General features: G+C 40.7%; 1 long non-coding RNA gene across 4 annotated transcripts in view; it reads left to right on the top strand.

Annotated features, from left to right (window-relative positions):
* The window catches only part of LOC307186577, a 44163-nt gene continuing 20017 nt past the window's right edge, over positions 1-24146 (top strand). For 2 of the 4 annotated variants that reach the window (XR_013828410.1, XR_013828412.1), the window contains exons 1-5: positions 1-321; positions 3680-3788; positions 4688-5652; positions 20359-20422; positions 23715-23797. This is a non-coding gene — a long non-coding RNA (uncharacterized lncRNA). Of the gene's footprint in view, positions 322-3679; positions 3789-4458; positions 5653-20358; positions 20423-23714; positions 23798-24146 lie in introns of all 4 variants that reach the window. The other 2 variants (XR_013828413.1, XR_013828411.1) reach the window with 2 other exon arrangements.

The raw sequence follows: 24146 nt of genomic DNA, 5'->3' as shown, positions 1-24146 counted from the left end.
AGCCCTCGCTCCTGGGCGTCGACGTCCGCCCGCCGGGCGCCGCGCCCTGCGCAGGCCCCCGCAGGTGCTGCGGCCCCACGCCCCGGCCCGAGAACCAAGAGCGCCCGCCCTCCCGCCGGGGGTTCCTGGAGCCAGCCTGCGCCTGCGCTGCCCGAGGGGGGCGGAGCCTGGCCGGGTTGGGGGCCGGGCGGGGCCTTAAGGGGCCATGTCCCACTTACTTCTCCTTCCTTCAGAGCCCCTACTGCTCCCCCTTCTTCCTCCCACCAGAAGCCCCGCTTGCGCCTTCCTGTGGAGCCAGAGGGAGAAGAGGTGAACCAGAAGGTAGGGAGTGCCTACTGAGACGGTGTAGTCAACAGGGCCCAATGGAGGAGCGCTGAAGTAGGAGTCTCGAATTCTAAGTAGCAGTTCAGCTGCTCCTGACTTATGAGTGTAAAAAAAACACTTACCTCTGGCCTCAGTTGCTTCGTTTCTAAAATGAAGAGGAGATTGGACCGGAAAGTTTCCAAGGTCCCAATCCAGTGAGTGTTTGACTGCAGAGAGGGACTCTAGTCCTAATCTTTCAGCAACAGCCCAGAGACCTATGAACCTGGGCTGCCTCCACCTTTACCCTGGGGCCAAGGGAGAGCCGGGCTCAGGCCTGTGACACTTCCTGCTGGGAATACAAGCAGAAAGAGTCCCAGGCAAAGGGAGTCTTCCTCCCTCTTGCACTGCTCCCTCTTGGGTCTGTACCCCGAAAGGAGGAGAAAATTCAGAGCTCCTTCTCCCAGTGATAGTGCAACCTGCAGACCCAGATCCTAGCACAGCTGGAGGCGGCCTTGGGCTGCCAAGCTTAGAACCCAAAAGCTAGGGCAAGTTGGCCGTTTCTGACTGTAACTCATCTATAAGATGCGTTTAATAATAAAACAACTCCAGACAGAATTGTCCCAGGGATCAGACATCAGAGAACTGTGTAAGGGTGACTCCTGCACTCTTATTTTCCAGCATTGGGCCCAAGGGCTCTGGCCTGAGGACAGTAGGACAATGAGAAGGGCGCGGGTTCTAGACAGCTATGGGGGGGCTGGACTGGGTGGATTTGGGTCATGGCGTCTTTCCCTGTGAGGTGAGCAGGGCAACTTTCTACTAAATCATTCGATAACAGTGTCTGTAAGGGGGTTGCCCTTCACCATGCAGCCAGGGCCACTGAGCAGGAAGTTGAATGCACCCCACCTGGGCCGAGACAGGGTCTAGGGCAGGCAAAACTCCACAGGTGATAGAACTGAGGCTCTACACGATTAAGTAACAGCTGGTAGTAGTGAAGCCAGAATTCAAATCCACTTTTCTGACTCCCAAGTCTGCTCTGAACCAATAAGGGGCAACGAAGCAACACCATACCCAGGAGCTTTGGGAAGCATCAGGTTTTAAAGTAGTAGATGGGCCCCTGGGCTGGACAGCTGGTGATTGTCAAGTGGAGCAAAACTGAAGTTTTGTCCTCAGCCAGACAAGAATGACGCCCATTTCCCTTCCTCCATTAATATGGACGGAATGAACTAGCACTGGGGAATTTGTTGCAACAAAAATAGAAATGAAGTTGTTCCTCTCCTGAGAACAAGGAAAGTAAAGGGAACAGTGAACAGGCTAGAGAAGAAACAAATGGGATGGAAAGGGTTAATCACTCCTAGCTTTATTTTAACTGTTGCTAATCTGTAGTGTCTGTAACTAGATTTGTCCTTCACAAAGCTAACCTATTACTCCCTGACACTATGTGAATTACATCCTGCATGGTAATACCCCCTAACTCTATGTAAATTACATCATGCCCTACTACCCTGCACTCCCTTATAACAAATCACCCCTTGTAGCCTTTTGCATTTCAGAAAAAAAGATAAACCAGAGACAAACAGGCTCAAGTACTGGGCTGCTGGACCCAGTTACCCAGCTGCCTGACACCAGCTGTGACTGTTTTGAAATAATGCAAGAAGAATGCAAGACCTTCACAATTTTGATCCTTATCATATACCCTGGACTGTGAGCCCCACCTATAAGATCTTGTCTGATTCCCCGGGAAGGGGGGGTACAGTTCTTGAGGTGCTAGCCTGCTGTGTTTTCCCCTTTGCCAGACAAAGATTAAAGCCATTTTTCTTGTTCCTCCAAAACTCTGTATTTCTGTTTGGCATTGGTGCACAGAGAGCTGAGATTTTTGGCATCAGTCTGACCAGATTTTGGGGATCAGTAGATGCAAACAGCTGATTTGGAGCAAGTTTCTCTGCTGGTAAATCAAGCTCTAAATCAAACAAGGCAAAGGGTCAAAGCACCTACATGCTGGATTGTTCTGCTGGGTGATTCTCTTAGGGAAGCCCAGCTCCCCATTCTCCCGTCTCCCTTCCAGTTGCTCTCAAGAGCCAGACCCATGCCTCCAACATCCCTAGTGCAGGGTTATCTGGAGCTTCAGGCTCACAGAAAAGAGGTCTCCTGCTCCCTTCCCCCATCCTGCCATCTCAGCTCCTGGACTGTCCCCACCACCACATTGAGCACTGGGACTGTGATGGAAGTTGTCTTGGAGCATGTCTCCTTCTCTTCATTGTGTTTGACTCTGGTACTGGTAGCTGAGGAGACTGCTCTCTCCCAAGGGGACTGACAGCACAATGGAGGAAATGAGACACAGGCTAGAAACACAAGGCTTAGGAGATTTAGGAGGCTGGGGGGATAACCTCAACCCTCCAATGTGCCTGTGCCAGTCTCTTCCCAGATCTGAAACTTGAAAAGAGCTGCCCACAGGAGAGTGATTCTGCAGGGGGAAGGGCTTGTCAGGTCTAGTTCTAAGCAGAGGCAGCCCAAGCTGCTTGAGGGAGGCTTGTGGCGGTGCCTTGAAGAATGTCCACTGTGAAATGGTTGCATGTTTGGGGTAAGCAGGAGGGCAAGGAAGGCTGCAGCGGGTGATGAAGGCACCTGCAAGCAGGTGCTCGGCCAAGAGTGTTGATGCTGCGGAGTGGTTGGGCTGAAGGTTTTTTGGGTTCTGTTTTGTTTTTTAAAATAGAGCAATGTTTTTTAAACTACTCTTGCAAACTATTAGCTGGAGGTGCACTGAATTTAGTGAGTTTTAACTGGCTTTTTTTTTGCTGTGTTGGGTCTTCATTGCTGCATGCGGGCTTTCTCTAGTTGCAGTGAATGGGCTTCTCTTTGCGGTGGCTTCTCTTGTTGCAGAGCATGGGCTCTAGGCACGTGGGCTTCAGTAGTTGTGGCACATGGGCTTGTGGGCTCTAGAGCACAGGCTCAGTAGTTGTGGCACATGGGCTTAGTTGCTCCGCGGCATGTGGGATCTTCCCAGACTGGGCTTTAACCCATGTCCCCTGCATTAGCAGGTGGATTCTTTATCACTGCGCCACCAGGGAAGTCCCTTAACTGGCTTTTTTTTTTTTTTTTTTTTTTTTTGCGGTACACGGGCCTGTCACTGCTGTGGCCCCTTCCACTGCGGAGCACAGGCTCCGGACGCGCAGGCTCAGCGGCCATGGCTCACGGGCCTAGCGACTCTGCGGCATGTGGGATCTTCCCAGACCGGGGCACGATCCCATGTCCCCTGCATTGGCAGGCGGACTCTCAGCTACTGCGCCACCAGAGAAGCCCTGGCTTTTTTTTTTTTTTTAATGAAAGAGGACAGTAATAGAAAATATCAGAATATAATTTTCTGAACTTTTCATTGAAGTATAACATGCATCCAGAGAAGTGCAAAGACTTGGGCATTTTACAAAGTGAATACACCCAGGACCGAGATCAAGAAACACCATAATCAGGATCCGGAAGTCCCCCCAAATGTAAGTTGTAAAAGAAACTATAATATTCAAGCATGTCCTTCATATTTATGATTTACTTTTAACTTTCTGACAACCCTCCCTGGCCTCCGCCCACCAACATAAACTCCACAATAACAGGAAGTTTTGTCTGGGGATAAGACTGGCACAGGCACCTAGGACAATGCCAAGTATACAGTAGGTGCCAGCAATGTCTATTGAATGGGTGAGATTGCATCACAGATAGTGTAACCAAGCAGGACCCTATGGGGCCTTCCCAGGACAGACCCTACCCCCCACCAAGTCCTCTGCCTCCCTCTTGTCTGTAGAAAAACTTTAGCCTCCTAGGCCTTCCCCAACTTCCAAAGAATAAATGTAATCAGAGAAGTAAGAAAATGCAGAAAGAAAGGAAAACAGCCAAGCAAGACAGAATAATAATAGTTTAGTCATTAAACAAAGTCAAGGACTGTTAGTTCCTCCTCAAGGGTTATAGATAATATACTGGATCATATCCTTTGAGCTGTTTGACAGCTACTAAAACCCCCACTTCGCACGTAGACCCCAGACCAGTTGGAATCAGGAGGTTGATGATGTTGATTCCCAATTACTCACCAACAACCAATCAGAAGAATGTCCACGAGCTGATCATCCACCCTTTTCTCTCACCCTGTCTTTAAAAACCTTTCCCTGAAAGCCATCAGGGAGTTGGGTCTTTGGAGTACTAGCAGCCTGGACTCCTTGCTTGGTGCCCTGCAATAAACGCTGCGCTTTCCTTCACCACAATCCGGTGTCAGCAGATTGGCTTTACTGTGCCCGAGTGAATGGACTGAAGTTTGGTTTGGTAACAATAGTAAAGGTATGGTTTCATTATATATACACAGGTGTGCTCTACATCTTGATATAAAGTGTGTTTCTTTCTGCAGATCAGAGGCAAAGACTTCTGAAGGCCAGTGCTCCAACTTGAGAAAGCTGTGGAGGCTGTGGTTCAGGTCCGGGGAATGAGCATGGACGAAGTAGAATAGTATGCTGACTAGACCAGTGCTTCTCAAACTGCAGTGTGCCACTGAATGACCCAGGCATCTGGTTGAAAGGCAGGTTCTGATTCAGCAAGCTGGGAAGGGGATGCTGCGATACTACATTCCTGTCAAGCTCCTACACTTGGTTAGCAAGGCCTTGAACCCAGAGATTCTCAATAATGCTGTACATAAGAATCACACGGGAGGCTTTTCAAAACACTGCTGCCCAGGTCCCACCCCAGAACAATTCAGTTGCAATCTCTGGGGTGGGGCTCACATCCATAGGTTTTAAAAGCTCCCCTGGCGATTCCAGTGTGCAACCAGAAACAGTGGGTGCTGGTTCCCTGGAGCACCCCCAGTGCCTGAGCTGAGGTGGGAGGGAAGTGAGGTGTGGGGTCAGGTCCGGTGTCTGAGCAAACGATCCAGTATGACAAAGGGCAAGAGATTTCTTAGTCAGCAATGGACCATTTGCCCCTTAGTGGAGGTGAAGGGAGGGATTTCTGAAGGAATTCTTTGGCGTGGGGCTACCTGCTAACCCAGGTCACATCCTCCCAGGACCAAGAACAGACCTGTGCCTTCACCTTATCAAGCAAGTCAGAGCTCCCCAGAGCTGCTCCAGGGGCTGGGCTCACATGCCCCCAGGCAGTTCAAACATTTTCAAAACCTTACTAGGGCAGTGGGAGGAGGTGCTGCCAGCTGCTCCCACACCCTGCCCCCTCTGCCCTGCTAGAGAATGAGCCAGATGAGTCCAGAGATTACAAGCCCTGGATCAACATGGGCTATTCAGGATGAAGTGCCATAGTCCTGGGTTCTGACGCCCTCTGGTGGACACCTAGAGTTGAAGTTGGTAACCAACAGACTACTGTGTCCAGGTACTCTTTTATTTATTTATTTTTTAAACTTTTAATACAGTTTTTAAAGGTTACTTTATATTTACAGTTACTACAAAATATTGGTTGTATTCCCCATGTTGTACAATACACCGTTGAACCTATCTTACACCCAGTAGTTTGTACCTCCCATTCCCCCACCCCTACACCCTCCCCCTCACTGGTATTAGTTTATTCTCTATATCTGCAAGTCTGCTTTTTTGTTTTATTCATTAGTTTTTTGTATTTTTTAGATTCCACATATAAGTGATAGCATACAGTATTTGTCTTTCTCTGTCTGATTTATGCCACTTAGCATAATGCCCTCCAAGTCCATCCGTGTTGCTGCACATGGCAAAATTTTGTTCTCTTTTATGGCTGAGTAGTATTCCATTGCGTGTGTGTGTGTGTGTGTGTGTGTGTGTGTGTGTGTGTGTGTGTGTATTACAGCTTCTTTATCCATTCATCTGGGTTCTTTTGGTTGTTTTTGCCTCAGAAAATTTATTTCTTTAGATTGAAGTTTAGTTGATTTACAATGCTGTGTTAGTTTCTGGTGTACAGCAAAGTGATTCAGCTATACATATATATATTCTTTTTCATATTCTTTTCCATTATAGTTTATTACAAGATATTGAATATAGTTCCTTTGGCTATACAGTAGGTCCTTGTTGTTCATGTATTTTATATATAGTAGTTTGTATCTATTTTATATATAGTAGTTTGTATCTGCTAGTTCCAAACTCCTAATTTATCCCTCCCCCTCCCCTTTCCCCTTTGGTAACCATAAGTTGGCTTTCTACATCTATGAGTCTGTTTCTGTTTGGTAAATAAGTTCATTTGTATCATTTTCTTTAGATTCCACATATAAGTGATATCATATGGTATTTGTCTTTCTCTGTCTGACTTACCCCACTTAGTGTGATGATCTCCAGGTCCATCCATGTTGCTGCAAATGGCATTATTTCATTCTTTTTAATGGCTGAGTAATATTCCATTGTATATACACACCACATCTTCTTTATCCATTCATCTGTCAATAGACATTTAGGTTGCTTCCATGTCTTGGCTATTGTAAATAGTGCTGCTATGAACATTGGGGTGCAAGTATCTTATCGAATTAGAGTTTCTGTCTTTTCTGGATATATGCCCAGGAGTGGGATTGCTGGATAATAAGGTAGTTCTTTTTTCAGTTTTTTAAGGAAAACTAAAACTGTTTAGTTTCCTTTTTTAAGGAAAACTAAACTTGACACTGTTCTCCATAGTTGCTGCACCAATTTACATTCCTACCAAAAGTGTAGGAGGGTTCCCTTTTCTCCACACCCTCTCCAGCATTTATTTATTGTTTGTAGACTTTTTAATGATGACCATTCTGACTGGTGTAAAGTGATAGCTCATTGTAGTTTTGATTTGCATTTCTCTGATAATTAGCAATGTCAAGCCTCTTTTCATGTGCCTTTTGGCCATCTGTATGTCTTCTTTGGATAAATGTCTGTTTAGGTCTTCTGCCCATTTTTTTGTTTGGGTTGTTTGGTTTTTTGTTATTGAGTTGTATGAGCTGTTTGTATATTTTGGAAATTAAGCCCTTGTTGGTTGCATCATTTGTAAGTATTTTCTCACATTCTGTAGGTTGTCTTTTCATTTTGTTCATGGTTTCCTTTGCTGTGCAAAAGCTTATAAGTTTGGTTAGGTCCCATTTGTTTATTTTTCGTTTTATTTCTATTACTTTGGGAGATTGACCTAAGAAAACATTGCTACGATTTATGTCAGAGAATGTATTGCCTATGTTCTCTTCTAGGAGTTTTATGGTATCATGTCTTATACTTAAGTCTTTAAGCCATTTTGAGTTTATTTTTGTGTATGGTGTGAGGGAGTGTTCTAATTTCATTGATTTATATATGGCTGTCCAGCATTCCCAGCAACACTTGAAGACCGTCTTTTCTCCATTGTATATTCTTTCCTCCTTTGTTGAAGATTAGTTGACCATAGGTGTGTTTATTTCTGGGCTCTCTATTCTGTTCCATTGGTCCATATGTCTGTTTCTGTGTCAAAACCATGCCATTTGGATTACTGTAGCTTTGTAGTATTGTCTGAAGTCTGGGAGGATCATGCCTCCTGCTTTATTGCTTTGACAATTCTAGGTCTTTCATGGTTTCATATAAATTTTAGGATTATTTGTTCTAGTTCTGTGAAAAATGTCATAGGTAATTTGATAGGGATCACATTAAATCTGTAGATTGCTTTGGGCAGTATGGCCATTTTAACAATATTAATTCTTTATCTCCCTTTCTGATGGAATGTAGTCTTGATCTGTCACGTACCCAAGCCAATGTCAGGCACAATCAAAGAAGACATGATCCATATGCATAATCAAGAAACTGCTGGTTGGGGGAAGCAAGACTAAACAAAGAAAGGACTGGCTCCTTTTATTCTTCACCTACTCCTTCTTTACATCCCCCAGATCTGGCTTTCCTTGGAACTCACTGTGCTAAGTTTAGAAATGAGGAACACTCAGGGCTACTGAGGTATTTTTTCACTTTTGGACCTCCCTGCTGTTCCTCTCTCCATCTTTGTTTAAATCTCCCCATTCGTAGTGTAGATACAGCACAATCCTTAGCTGACTGTTCTTCCTCTTTCTGCTCCAGTGATGACCATCCCAGGGAAGCTCATACCTGCTGCTTTTTTGGCCACCTCTGCAGCTTGGTCAGCTAATTTCCACTCATTGCCACCCCCACCTGCAAACACACACACATCTGAGCTAATTAGGCCCACAGGATAGAGCTCCCTGCATCTGTGGCTGCCCTCTTGAACCACAATGTTCATTGGTGACTACCAGACACTTCCTTTTGGTCATGCCAATCTGAGGAAGTGGCAACAGAACCCAGACTCTCAAATCCAGCCCTCTCTCCTCGACTCCCCTGGCTCTCTCATTTGCCCAGGAACCAGACTCAGGTCCTTGGCCGCCTCTTTCCACATCCCCTCCTTCGGCACTCTGTGCAGACCCCAGACACTGCAGGGCTCCAGTCTGCCTCCTCCTCCCCAGACTCACTTCCTCTCAGCTACCACCTTAGTGCCGTTAGGGAGAACGTGGGTCCAAGACACCTCAATATCAACAGCCCCAAAGGAGGTGATCAGGTGGTTAAACCAATGGGAAACACTAGTTGGGGAGATCCAGGGCACCTGCATAAGTGCCTGAAGAATGTCTATAAGATAAGGACAGATTAACAATCTCATCGGTAGCACATCTGAGCTATTGGGATGGGTAAGAAAGGATTGTAAAGGTACCCTAAGAGGATAGAATCAAATCTGGGTTTGAGGGAGGAAACATACATTCTCAGTGGGAGAGGGATTTTTTGTTTGAGCTAGAAAGGATCTTAGAGAACAGCAGGCCTAACCCCCTCATTTAGAAGTGAGGAAACGGAGGTCTTGAGATGTACAGCAGATTACCCAAGGACGTCCAGCGATTTAAGGATGGTGATTGAATTGGATTAGAATCTCCATGACCCAGATACAAATTCAGGGCTCCTACTCTACTAATTCTTTTTCCCAACTTTCCCTCTAGCAAATACATATATACCATGCCAAAGCTGAGCTGCAAAAACAGAAGGGAGTAAGAATATCTTAGTGAGTTCTGATGATTTACGTATAGAAATTATATATGGGCCAGTCTCTATATGCTTGGTTGGGGGTGATGAGAAAGCACCTTATGGAATTAGTTGAGGGGAATAGCTGGATATCAAGGAAGGCTGGGGCTGAGTTCTAGCATGGGAACAGGTTAGGCCATCAGGCCTCCTTACCTTCCAGTTCATACATGCATGAATGCACTCGCACATAGTTTTTTCCTAAACACTGGTAGCCTGTGTGGATAGTAGTCAAACACACTTTGAGCTGATGAGGTTCCTGGTCCTTGGTGTGAGCACTTACATAGGATAGACATTTTCAGCAGGGAGAGGAGCAGGAAACAGGGCAAAAAATACAGAAAAGAGAAGGGGCCACAGGAATTATGCTACATCAGAAAGGTGTTATAGGAGCCCTTTAGGCATTAAGGAAGCCTTTTATGTATGGAGAAAACATTTTTTATTAGTTTGTCAATTATCTTATGATTTGGTTTATGCTATGTTTTTTTTTTTTGCAATGCTACAATTTGTATGAAATCAGTGTATCAATCTTTTCCCACATGGCACTTGGGTTTCTTTTAATTTAATTTTTATTTTATATTAGAGTATAGTTGATTTACAATCTGCTAATTTCAGGTGTACAGCAAAGTGATTCAGTTATACATATACATATATCCATTCTTTTTCAGATTCTTTTCTCATATAGGTTATTACAGACTATTGAATAGAGTTTCCTGTGCTGTGCAGTAGGTCCTTGTTGATTATTTTATATATAATAGTGTGTATGTGTTAATCCCAAACTCCCGATTTATCTCTTCTCCTCACTTTTTGTTTTTGAAGTCTGTAAGTCTGTTTCTGTTTTGTAAATAAGTTCATTTGTATCAAATTTTTTTAGATTCCACATATGATTGATATCACATGATATTTGTCTTTCTCTGTCTGACTTACTTCACTTGGTATGATGATCTCCAGGTCCATCCATGTTGCTGCAGATGACATTATTTCTTTCTTTTTTAATGGCTGAGTAATAGTCCATTATATACATGTACCACATCTTCCTTATCCATTCCTCTGTCAATGGACATTTAGGTTGTTTCCATGTCTTGGCAGTTGTAAATAGTGCTGGTATGAACATTGGGGTGTGTGTATCTTTTCGAATTATGGTTTTCTCTGGATTTATGCCCAGGAGAGGAATTGCTGGATCATATGGTACTTCTATTTTTAGTTTTTTCAGGAACCTCCATACTGTTCTCTGTAATGGTTGTACCAGTTTACAGTCCCATGAACAGTGTAGGAGGGTTCCTTTTTCTTCACACCCTCTCCAGCATTTATTGTTTGTAGACATTTTGATGATGGCTATTCTGACTAGTGTGAGGTGATACCTCAATGAACTGTTTTAAAATTTTTATTTTATTTATTTATTTTTGGCTACGTTGGGTCTTTGTTGCTGCACACGGGCTTTCTCTAGTTGCAGAGGCTACTCTTTGTTGTGGCGCGCGGGTTTCTCATTACAGTGGCTTCTCTTGTTGCACATCACGGGCTCTAGGTGCATGGGCTTCAGTAATTGTGGCGCATGGGCTTAGTTGCTCCATAGCATGTGGGATCTTCCCAGACCAGGGATCGAACCCGTGTCCCCTGTCTTGGCAGGCAGATTGTTAACCTTTGCACCACCAGGGAAGTCCCCTCATTGTACTTTTCATTTGCGTTTCTCTAATAATTAGTGACGTTGAACATCTTTTCATGTGCCTCTTGGCCATCTATATGTCTTCTTTGGAGAAATGTCTATTTAGATCGTCCCATTTTTTGATTGGGTTGTTTGTATTTTTTGATATTGAACTGCATGAGCTGTTTGTATATTTTGGAGATTAATCCCTCGTTGATTGCTTCATTTGCAAATATTTTCTCCTATTCTATGGGTTGTCTTTTCATTTTGTTTATGGTTTCCTTTGCTGTGCAAAAGCTTTTAAGTTTAATTAGGTCCCATTTATTTTTGTTTTTAATTTCATTACTCTAGGAGGTGGATCCAAAAAGATATTGCTGCAGTATGTCAGAGAGTGTTCTGCCTATGCTGTCCTCTAAGAGTTTTATAGTATCCAGTCTTACATTTAGGTCTTTAGTCCATTTTGAGTTTACTTGTGTGTATGGTGTTAGAGAATGTTCTAGTTTTATTCTTTTACATGTAGCTGTCCAGTTTTCCCAGCACCACTTATTGAAGAGACTGTCTTTTCTCCATTGTATATTCTTGCCTCCTTTGTCATAGCTTAGGTGAACATAGGTGCGTGGGTTTATCTCTGGAATTCCCATCCTGTTCCGTTGAGCTATATTTCTGTTTTTGTGCCAGTACCATACTGTTTTGATTACTGTAGCTTTGTAGTATAGTCTGAAGGCTGGGAACCTGATTCCTCCAGCTCCCTTTTTCTTTCTCAAGATTGCTTTGGTTATTTGGGGTCTTTTGTGTTGCCATACAAATTGTAAAATTTTTTGTTCTAATTCTGTGAAAAATGCTATTGGTAATTTGATAGGGATTGCATTGAGTCTGTAAATTACTTTGGTAGTATAGTCATCTGACAATACTGATTCTTCCAATCCAGAAACATGGTATATCTTTCCATCTGTTTGTGTCATCTTTGATTTCTTTCATTAGCATCTTATAGTTTTTCAGAGAACAGGTCTTTTGTCTCCTTAGGTAGGTTTATTCCTAGGTATTTTAGTCTTTCTGATGTGGTGGTAAATGGGATTGTTTCCTATAATTTCCCTTTCTGATCCCTTGTTATAAGTGTATAGAAATGCAACAGATTTCTGTATATTAATTTTGTATCCTGCAACTTTACTGAATTCATTGAGCTCTGGTTGTTTTCTGGTAGCATCTTTAGGATTTTATATGTGGAGCGTCATGTCATCTGCAAATGGTGACAGTTTTACTTCTTTTCCAATTTGGATCCCTTTTATTTCTTTTTCTTCTCAAATTGCTGTGGCTAGAACTTCCAAGACTATGTTGAATAAAAGTGGCAAGAGTGGACATCCTTGTCTTGTTCCTGATCTTAGAAGAATTGTTCACCGTTGAGTATGATGTTAGCTGTGGGTTTGTCATATATGACTTTTATTATGTTGAGGTATGTTTCCTCTCTGCCCACTTTCTGAAGAGTTTTTATCATAAATGGAAGTTGAATTCTATCAGAAGTTTTTCTGCATTGATTAAAATGATCATTTGGTTTTTATTCTTCAATTTGCTGTGTGGTATCACACTGATTGATTTGTGGGTATTGAAGAATCCTTACAAACCTGGGTTAAATCCCACTTGATCATGGTGTATGATCCTTTTCATGTATTGTTTGATTCAGTTTCCTAGTATTTTGTCAAGGATTTTTGCGTCTATGTTCATCTGTGTTATTGGCCTGTAACTTTCTATTTTTGTGGTATCCTTGTTGGGTTTTGGTATCAGGGTGATGGTGGCCTCAGAATGAGTTTGGGAGTGTTCTTTCTTCTGCAATTTTTTGGAATAATTTCAGAAGGATAGGTGTTAACTCTTCTCTAAATGTTTGATAGATTTTACCTGTGAAGCTGTCTGGTCCTGGACTTTTGTATGTTGGGAAGTTTTTTAATCACAAATTCAATTCCAGGACTTGTGATTGGTCTGTTCATTTTTTGTATTTCTTCCTGGTTCAATCTTGGAAGATTGCACCTTTCTAAGAAGTTGTCCATTTCTTTTAGGTTGTCCATTTTATTGGCATGTAGTTGCCTGTAGTAGGCTCTTATGGTTCTTTGTATTTCTGTGGCATCAGTTGTAACTTCTTTCTCATTTCTAATTTTATTGATTTGGGCTCTCTCTGTATTTTTCTTGATGAGTCTGGCTAAAGGTTTATCAATTTTATCTTTTCTTTTTTTTTTGGCAGCACTGCATGGCTTGTGGGATCTTAGCTCCCCGACCAGGGACTGAACCCAGGCCTCGGCAGTGAAAGCGCCCAGTCCTGACCACTGGACAAGCAGGGAATTCCCAATTTTGTTTATTTTTTCAAAGACCCAACTTTTAGTTTCATTGATTTTTTCTATGGTTTTCTTCATCTCTATTTCACTTATTTCTGCTCCGATCTTTATGATTTCTTTCCTTCTACTAAGTTTGTGTTTTGTTTGTTCTTCTTTTTTAGTTGCTTTAGGTGTAAGGTTAGGTTGTTTATTTGAGATTTTTCTTGTTTCCTGAGGTAAGCTTGTATCACTATAAACTTACCTCTTAGAACTGCTTTTGCTGTGTCCCAAAGGCTTTGGATTGTCATGTTTTCATTTTCATTTGTCTCTAGGCATATTTTGCTTTCCTCTTTGATTTCTTCAGTGATCTGTTGGCTGTTTAGTAACATATTGTTTAGCCTTTACAGTTTTTTTCTTGTAGTTGATTTCTAATCTCGTAGCATGGTCAGAAATGGTGCTTGATATGATTTCAATTTTCTTAAATTTACTGAGGCTTGCCTTATGGCCCAGCATGTGATCTATCCTGGAGAATGTTCCATGTGCACTTGAAAAGAATGTGTATTCTGCTTTCAGATGGAATGTTCTATAAATATCAATGAAATCCCTTTTGGTCTAATGTCTTATTTAAGCCTGTGTTTCTTTACTGATTTTTGTGTCTGGACGATCTATTCATTGATGTAAGTGGGCTGTTAAAGTCCCTTACTATATTGAGTTAACATTTGCCTTATATATTGAGGTGCTCCTATGTTGGGGGCATATATATTTACAATTGTTATATCTTCTTGGATTGATCTCTTGATCATTATGTAGTGTCCTTCTTTGTCTCTTGTAACAGTCTTTATTTTAAAGTCTACTTTGTCTGGTATAAGTATTGCTACTCCAGCTTTCTTTTGATTTCCATTTGCATTGAATACCTTTTTTTCATCCCCTCACTTTCAGTCTGTATGTGTCTCTAGTTCTGAAGTGAGTCTCTTGTAGGCAACATATACATGGGTCTTGTTTTTGTATCCATTCAGCCAGTTTATGTCTTTTGGCTGGAGCATTTAGTCCGTTTACATTTAAAGTAATTATTGATATGTGTGTTCCTGTTGACATTTTGTTAATTGTTTTGGATTTGTTTTTGTAGATCTTTTTTCCCCTTTCTTCTTTTGTTCTCTTCTTTTGTGATTTGATGGCTATCTTTAGCTTTGTGTTTAGATTCCTTTTTCTTTTTTTGTGTATATCTGTTATAGATTTTTGATTTGTGGTTACTGTGAGATTTTTATATAGCAATATATATATATATGTGTGTGTGTGTATATACACACACACACACACACACATATATACACATACGTGTTTTAAGTTGTTGATCCCTTAATTTCAAATACATTTTAGATACCTTCCATTTGTACTCTCTCCTCTCACAACTACTGTTTTTGATATCATGTTTTACATCTAATTGTTTTGTTTAACCCTTAACTACTTAGTGCAGATACAGATGATTTTGCTACTTTTGTTTTTAACCTCCGTACTAGCTTTGTGTGTGGATTAATTCTTGTCTTTACTGTATGTTTTCTCTTACTGATGAGCTCTTTCATTTCATAATTTTCTTGTTTCTAGTTGTGGCCTTTTCTTTTTCACCTAGAGAAGTTCCTTTATCATTTATTGTAATGCTGGTTTGGAATTCTTTTAGCTTTTGCTTGTCTGTAAAGCTTTTGATTTCTCCATCAAATCTGAATGAGAGCCTCCCTGGGTAGAGGATTCTTGGTTGTAGTTTCTTCCTTTTCATCACTTTAAACATATTGTGCCACTTCCTTCTGGTCTGCAGAATTTCTGCAGAAAAATCAGCTGATAGCCTTATGGGAGTTCCCTTGTATGTTATTTGTTGCTTTTCCCTTGCTGCTTTTAATATTCTCTATCTTTAATTTTTATCATTTTTATTACAACATGTCTTTTGGTTAATCCTGTATGGGACTCTATGCACTTCCTGGACTTGGGTGACTGCTTCCTTTACCATGTTAAGGAAGTTCTCATCTATTATCTCTTCAAATATTATATTTTCTCAGCCCTCAGGCTCTCTTCTCCTGGGATTCCTATAATACGAATACTAGTGCATTTGATGTTGTTCCAGAAGTCTCAAGCTGTCCTCATTTTTTAAATTCTTTTTTCTTTTTTCTGTTCAGCAGCAGTGATATCCACTACTCTGTCTTCCAGCTCACTGATCTGTTCCTCTGTATCATTTAATCTACTATTGATTCCTCCTTGTGTATTTTTCATTTCAGTTTTTGTATTCTTCATCTTTGTTTGGTTTTTCTTTATATTTTCTAACTCTTTGTTAAAAACATAACTTCTCACTCTGTGCATCCATTCTTCTCCTGAATGCTTTGATCATCTTTAGAATCATTGCTCTGAACTGTTTCTCAGGGAGATTGCCTATCTCTACTTCACTTAGTTCTTCTTGGGTTTTATTTTGTTCCTTCATCTGGAACATACTCCTCTGCCACCTCATTTTGTCTAAGTTGCTATCTGTATTTTTATGTATGTGGTATGTTAGTTAAATTTCTCGACCTTGGAAAAGTGACCTTCGTATGCAAGTGACGTCATATGCATCCCAGCGGTGCACTCCCCTCTCATCGCCTAAGCTCTATGCTTTAGGGAGTCCCCCCTAAGAGGGCTGCAGGGGTTCTTCTGCTGTGGTGGGCTGACTCTGGGGCGGTGTGGTAGGCTTTTTGGCCCCTAGTCTCGTTGGTTGCCTGACCCTTCCGTGTGTGGATGCTGCTGGCTGCTGTTGAGCAGGGCTTGGTCACAAGGTGGCTATTGGTAGAAGCCTAGGGGGCGCCAGGGCTAGTGGTAGCTCACTGGTGGGCAGTGTCAGGATCCTGAAGACGCTGGGTCTGTTGCCCACCCACTGGCAGGTGAAGCCAGGTCCTGGGGTTAATGCTGTGCTACTGGCAGGCAGAGCTGGTTCCTGGAGTCTGGCAGCAGGGCCCAGGGATCCCAGAGCTTGTTTCAGATCATTTGGGGCAGATGGGTTCTTGACACTGTTGGGTATGGGGGCCAGGGTGTCCCACAGGTTACATTGGCCTGCTAGTGGGCAGGGCCACGGCCCAGCTGGTCCCAGGGTAGGGTCTGACCTGCTGGTGGTGGTCTGCAGGGTACAGGATCATAGTTTTCTTGCTTCTGGCGCCTGCCCACTGGTAGGTGGAGCTGGGTCTTGGCACTCTGGTGGGCAGGGCCATGTCTAGAGGCGTATCTAGAGGTGGCTGTGGGCTCAGGAAGTCTTTAGGAATTCTGTTTGCTGATGGGTGGGGCTGTCTCCCTGCCCAGTTAGTTGTTTGGCCTGAGGTGTCCTAGCACTGGCACCTACAGGCTGTTGGGTGGGGCCAGCAGCCACCAGTAGCAGTGCTCATGCAGCTGAATGCCCCCCAAAATGTCTGCATGCAGCCAGTGTCCATGTCCCCAGGGTGAGTTTCAGCCATCTCCCCACAACCCCCGCCACCTCTCCAGGAGGCTCTCTAAGACCAGCAGGTAAGTCTGGCCCAGGCTCCTATCAAATTCCTCTTTTTGCCATGTGTCCTGGTGCACATGAGATTTTATGTGTGCCCTTTAAGAGTGAAATCTCTATTTTCCCCAGTCTGATGGGGCTCCTGTAATTAACCCTGTGGCCTTAAAGCCAAGTGCTCTGGGGGCTTGTCTTCTTTGTGCTGGACCCCTGGGCTGGGGAGCCTGATGTGGAGGTCAGAACTCTCACTCCTGTGGGAGGACCTCTGCAGTGTATTTATTTTCTAATTTGTGGGCCACCCACCTAGGGCATATGAAATTTGATTATATTGCAAGTCTGCTCTTTCTACCCATCTCATTGTGGTTGCTTCTTTATGTCTTTAGTTGTAGAAGGTCTTTTCTTGTAGTTTCCAGTCTTTTTCACTGATGGTTGTTCTGCAGATAGTTGTGATTTTGGTGTGCTTGTGAGAGGAGGTGAGCCTCAGATCTTTCTACTTTCCCATCTTGGCTGCTCTCCTCTTCATTCTTTTTTCTTTCTGCTCTTCAGACTGGATAATTCCAATTGCTTTATCTTTAAGTTCACTAATACTTTCTTCTGTCTGCTCAAATTTGCTGTTGAATAACTCTAGTGAGTTTCTCATTTCTGTTATTTCACTTTTAAGCTCCAGCATTTATTTGGTCCTTTTTATAATTTCTATGTTTTTACTGATATTTTCATTTGTTCTACATAGTTTTCCTGATTTCCTTTACTTCTTTGCCCATGGCTTCCTTTAGCTCATTGAGCATGTTAAGTCAACTGTCTTAAATATCTTTAATAATTCCAGTGTCTGGGCTTCCTCAGGGATGGTTTCTGTCGAAATCTTTTTCCCCCCATGATCGGGCTATACTTTCCTGTTTCTGTTTCCTGTAACTCTTTTATTGAGAACCAGATATATTGAGCATTATGTTGTTTTAACTCTGAAATCTAATTCTCCCTCTCCTCAGGAATTGGTAAATCTTGCTAGTTGAGGGCTGGAGCCATCGTTGTGACTTCTCCAAACGATTTTTGCAAAGTGTGTATTCCTTGTTTTGTGTGGTCACTGAAGTTTCTGTCTGATATCCCTACAGTAGGCCAGTAAGCTGACAAATATTTCCTCAAATGTCTGGCTCCCAAAGGGAAATACTGTCTCTAATCCCCTGTAAACCACTTTAGTTCATGGGGGTTGAAACAATGGCCAACCTTTGTGCTGGCCCCTCAGTGATCAAAAGCAGCAATTATCAATCAAAACACACAATCCTAATATTTGGAGGACAAGTTTCTTATTGTCCAGGAAGCTGCACCAGGAATATGGGCCACCACCTCTCCTTTCTGCTCCCCGCTTCAGAGAATGGTAGTGGAGGAATGGTAGCCACTATATGAAAGACCAACATTCCCAAGAATTTACTGATTTACCAGTCTCTTCATCAAGCTCTACCCTGAACACTGCAAGTATTTAACTAGACTCCAGAATTCCAAAATAGTTGCTTTAGACAGTTCTTGCCAGCTCAGTAGTTGTTTAGGTGGAGAAATGGCTTCCTTCCCTGACATCATTCCATTTCTTTTTATTGCCAAATAATATCACATTGTAGGCTTATACCACATTTTGTTTATTCATTCATCAGGTAATGGACATTTGGGTTGTTTTCAATTTTTAACTATTATGAATAATGCTTCTATGAACAATCACTTATAAATTTTTGTGTGGACTTGTGTTTTTATTTCTCTTGGGTGTATACATAGGCATGAAATACCTGGGTGTAATGATTACTATTGTTAACAATTATTACTATTATTAACCTTGCATTCCTAGAATAAACCCTACATGGTCATAATATATTATCCTTTTATATATTGTTGGATTCAATTTGCTAGTCTTTTGTTAAGAGTTTTTGCATCTACATTCATGATAATATTGGTCTGTAAATTTTGTTTTTGTAATGTCTTTGTCAGGTTTTGGTATGTTATACTGACATCAATAGTTTCCTCTGCCTCTATTTTCTGAAAAAGTTTGTGTAAGGTTAGTGATAGTCCTTCCTTGAATGTCTGATAGACTTCACCAGTGAAACTGAGTCTAGAGTTTTCTTTATGGAAAGTTACGATAAATTCTGTTTATTTGCTAGAGGGCCATTCAGATTTCCTGATTTTTTCTTGTATTAATTTTGATAATTAAATTTGTTAGTACATTTGTCTACTTCACATAAGTGGTCTAATTTGTTGGCATAAAATTGTCCGTGATATACCTTTACTATCCTTTAATGTCATAGGATCTGTAGTGATAACCTTTTTCATTCTTGATATTGGTAATTGTTTTCCATCATTTTTTTTTCTTCATTGCTCTAGCTAGGGGTTTTTCTATTTCATTTTTCATTCCAAAGAATCAGATTTTGGCTTTGTTAATTTTATCTATTGTATGATTTTCATGTCATTGATTTTTGTTCTTTATTGTATTTCCTTTCTTCTATTTCATGTGAGCTTACTTTGCTTTTCTTTCTCTAACTTATTAAGATGGAAACTTAGGTCATTGATTTTAGATGTTTTTCTAATATAATTATTTAAAACTATAAGCTTCCCTCTAAGCCATGACTATTCAATAGCACTTTCTGCAGTGATGGAAGTATTCTGTTTTCTGCTGTCCAGTACAGTAGCCACTAGCCATATGTAACTATTGAGCACTTGATATGTGGCCAGTGTGTCTGAAGAATTGAACTTTTGTATTAATTTAAATTTAGTCACATGTATCCAGTGGCTTCTGTAATGAGCAGTGCATCTCCAAGCACTGCTTTACCTGCATCCACAATTTTATGTTGTAATTATCATTAAATTTAAAATATTTTCTAATTTCCCTTGTGACTTCATCTTTTTGATGAATAAATTATTTACAACTGTGCTGTTTAATTTCCTGAGGTTTTGGGGGTTTCTGGATATGTTGTTACTGATTTTAAATTTTTAATTTAATTCCTTTGTGATCAGAGAACACACCATGTATAATTTCAATACTTTTTAATCTGAGCCTTGTAGAGCCCAGCATATGGTCTATCTTGAATTTACCATGCATACCTCAAAAAAAATAGTATTTTGCACTTGTTGGATGTAGTGTCCTATAAACATCAGTTAGATTGAGGTGGCTGATAAAGTGGTTCAGATCTTTGTCCTGATTTGTCTAATTGTTCTAATGACTTCTAAGAAGTGGGTGTTAAATCTACTATGGCAGAATTATGTTTCTCCCCACAATGCTATAAACTTTTAATTCATGTATTTAAGGCTATCAGGCATCCTACATACATATTTATAATTGTACTATCTTCCCAATGAATTGTCCTGTTTATCATGAAATGTTCCTATTTTTATCTATGATAATCTTTGTCTTAAAGTCTATTTTTATCTGGTGTTTATATAGCCATTCTAGTCTTATTATGCTAATTTACATGTTCTTTGTTTTCCATCCTTTAACTTTCAACTTATCTGTGTTTTTAAAGTGTTTCTCGTAGGCAGCATTTAAGTGAACTTTTTGATTAGAATGTTAACGTGTCACTGATGTAATTATTGATATAGTTGGACCTTGGCATATTTTATTAGTTTTTTGTTTGTCCTCTGTTTTTGTCCTTACCAACTCACGTTTTTTTTTTTAAGGTCACTTCTCCCAGCTTTACTCCCATCCAGTCTGTTTGCCTGTGTTTACTTTTTAAGTCATCAGGTGGGTTTCTTTTCCTTTCTTTTTTTTCTATTTTACTCAGAGTTTATCATCGTAAGCAGTGGAGGGATGGGTTATAGGGGCTTACATTGTGATACTGGAACCAAAACTCCTTTCATGAAGGTTTCACGGCTACTCTCACTTATGCATAGACTACTTTGAAAGCAGACGCAAGAAATTGGTGATTGTGGATATTTAGAGGGAGAAATTGTGGGGGCCAAGAGGAAAAACTTTTCAATACAGACCCTTCTGCACTTTGACCATTAGTATGTAAACATTTTTCAAAAAAGGCATTAACAACTAGTCAAAGTAATCAATCTGGGATGGATTAAACATTAGGTAGTTTGAAGGACAGATGTAGCCAACTACAAAGGCTTTACTCAAGCACCTAAGAAGGTAAGCCCATTGATAGCTACAAGGAAGATAACGGTATTTGATGTGTTCAATTCCAAGCGAAGGTATATGTTGCAGATAACCAACCATATGTCTCTTCAAATATTTGTTTAGGGCTGCCTCCTGGCCCATCACCTTTCACAAGGCACATTTTCCTTAGAATACAGTCATCTATTGTCTTTTTTCCAGGCTGTGCACGTGGCTACTAATTCTGACAGGGGAAAGCTTGGACATAGGTGAGGCAATTAAAAGGCTTCCCAATTCTAGTGGCTGCAATTCCTGCAAGCGTACTGAAGAATTCTGGCTGGCACTTGTAGCTACGAGATTCAGTTGTATAATGGTTTTTTTGGTAATTGCTTAGTAGAAAGCCTGTAAAATAAAACCCTTACCAATTATGCCTTTTACTATAGAGCAGCAGTGTCCACTAACCATTAGCTATTGAGCACTCGAAATAGGGGTAGCCCAAATTGTGATGTGATAAGCACAATGGATTTTGAAGACTTAGTATGGAAAAAGGAATATAAAATGTCTTGGCAATAATTTTTAATGTGTACCTGTTAAAATAATAGCATTTTGAATATATTGATTTCAAATATACTAAAATTTCATGTTTCTTTTTAGGTTTTTAATGTGGCTAAAAATTAAAATTAGATAGGTAACTCACCTATTTTGGAGGGGGAGGGGAGACAAAATAGGTCCTGCTAGAGTTTTCTTTTTTTTTAATTGAAGTATAGTTGATTTACAATGTTGTTAGCTTCAGGTGTACAGCAGTGATTCAGTTTTTATATATATTCTTTTTCAGATTCTTTTTCCTTATAAGTTATTATAAAATATTGAGCATAGTTCCCTGTGCTATACAGTAGGTCCTTGTTGGTTATCTATTTTATACATAGTATTGTGTTTATGTTAATCCCAAACTCCTAATTTATCCTTTTCCCTCCCCCCTTTCCCCTTTGTTAACCATAAGTTTGTTTTCCATGTCTGTGGGTCTGTTTATGTTTTGTACATAGGCTCATTTGTATCTTTTGTTTTTTGGGATTTTTTAGATTCCACATACAAGTGATATATGATATTTGTCTTTCTCTGTCTAGCTTACTTCACTTACCATGATAATCTCTAGGTCCATCCATGTTGCTGCAAATGGCGTTATTTCATTCTTTTGTATGACTGAGTAGTATTCCACTGTATATATATACCACATCTTCTTTATCCATTCATCTGTCCATGGGCATTTAGGTTGCTTCTGTCTCAGCTATTGTAGATAGTGCTGGCTATGAACATTGGGGTACACATATCTTTTCGAATTATGGTTTCCTCCAGATATATGCCCAGGAGTGGGATTGCTGGGTCATGTGGTAGCTCTATTTTTAGTTTTCTAATGAACCTCCATACTGTTTTCCATAGTAGCTGCACCAATTTACATTCCCACCAACAGTGTAGGAGGATTCCCTTTTCTCCACACCCTCTCCAGCATTTATTATTTATAGATTTTTTTGATGGCCATTCTGACTGGTGTGAGGTGGTACCTCATTGTCATTTTGATTGGCATTTCTCTAATAATTAGTGATGTTGAGCATCTTTTCATGTGCCTTTTGGCCATCTGAATGTCTTCTTTGGAGAAACATCTATTTAGATCTTCTGCCCATTTCTTTATTGGGTTGTTTTTTTGATACTGAGCTGTATGAGCTGTTTGTATATTTTGGAAATTAATCCAAAACAAAAAGACAACCTACAGAATGGGAGAAAATATTTGCAAATGATGTGATCTGCTAGAGTATTCTTACTGAAAACCAATGACCAATTGGACAACCACATGCAAAAAAAATGAACCATATACCCTTTAGAAAAATTACCTGAAAATAGCTCAGACCTAAATGTTAAATGGAAAACTAAAACTCCTAGAAGATGACACAGGGAAAAACCTAGATGGGTTTGGTGATCCATGAAAGAAATAAGTGATAAGCTGGACTTCTTTAAAATTAAAAAATTCTGCTCTGCAAAAGACACTTTCAAGAGAATGAGAAGACAAACCACAAACTGGGGAAAAATACTTGTAAAACACATATCTAATAAAGGACTGTTGTCTAAAATATACAAAGAAATTCTTAAAACTCAACAATAAGAAAACAAACAACCTGCTTAAAATAGGAGCAAAAGATCTGAACAGACACTTCACCAAAGATATACACTTGGTAAATAAGAATATAAAACATCTTGTCATTAGGGAAATACAAATTAAAATGAGATACCACTACACACCTACTAGAATGGCCAAAATCCAAAACACCGACTCCACCAAATGCTGACAAGGACATGGAACAACAGGAACTCTCATTCACTGCTAGTGGGAATGCGAAATGGTATAGTTACCTTGGAAGACAGTTTGGAAGTTTCTTACAAAACTAAAGATACTCTTCCCATATAATCCAGCAATTGCACTCCTTGGTATTTACCCAAATGAACTAAAACTTATGTCCACAAAAAACCTGTACACGTTTATGGTAGCTTTACTCGTAATTGCCAAAATTTGGAAGCAACAAAGATGTTCTTTGGTAGGTGAATGGAGAAATAAACTGTTACATCCAGACAATGGAATATTATCCAGCACTAAAAAGAAATGACCTATCAAGCCATGAAAAGACACAGAGGAATCTTAAATGCATATTACTAAGTGAAAAAAGCCAATCTGAATAAGCTAGATTGAATGAATTATATGATTCTAACTGTATGACATTCTGGAAAAGGCAAAACTATGGAGACAGTAAAAATATCAAGGGTTGCCAGGGGTTCCTGGGAAGGGAAGATGAAGAGGCAGAGCACAGAGGATTTTCAGGGCAGTAAAATTATTCTGTGTCATACCATAATAGTAAAAATGTCATTATACATTTGTCCAAACCCATAGGATGTACACCACCAAGAGTGAATCGTAATGTCAACTATGGACGATAATGATGTGTCAAGTGAGGTTCATTGATTGTGACAAAGGTACTTCTTGGGGGTGGGGCTCTCAGGATGTCAATAGTGGGGGAAACTGGGGTGGGAGCAGTGTGCAGGCAGGGAGTATATGGGACCTCTCTGTACTTTCTGCTCAGTTTTCCTGGGAACCTAAAACTGATCTAAAAAGGCTATTAAAAATGACAACAGTGTTCAAGCATTTTATTAAATCAGACAAGGAATCTCCACATTGTTGCACATACCAGATTGTATACAATTATAAGGGCATATCACTTGTTTACGAAGACACAGCTGAGCAGTAAGTTGACAAGTCTAATAAACCATGTTTAGCCAACTAAAATTTCAAGAACATTCAAAAGGAAACACAATAAAGGTCATG

This window comes from Stenella coeruleoalba (genome assembly GCF_951394435.1).
Source record: "Stenella coeruleoalba genome assembly, chromosome: 5".
NCBI classification, from domain to species: Eukaryota; Metazoa; Chordata; class Mammalia; order Artiodactyla; family Delphinidae; genus Stenella; species Stenella coeruleoalba.
The sequence above is the reverse complement of the archived record's forward strand: the minus strand, read 5'-3'. Positions and strand labels throughout refer to the sequence as shown.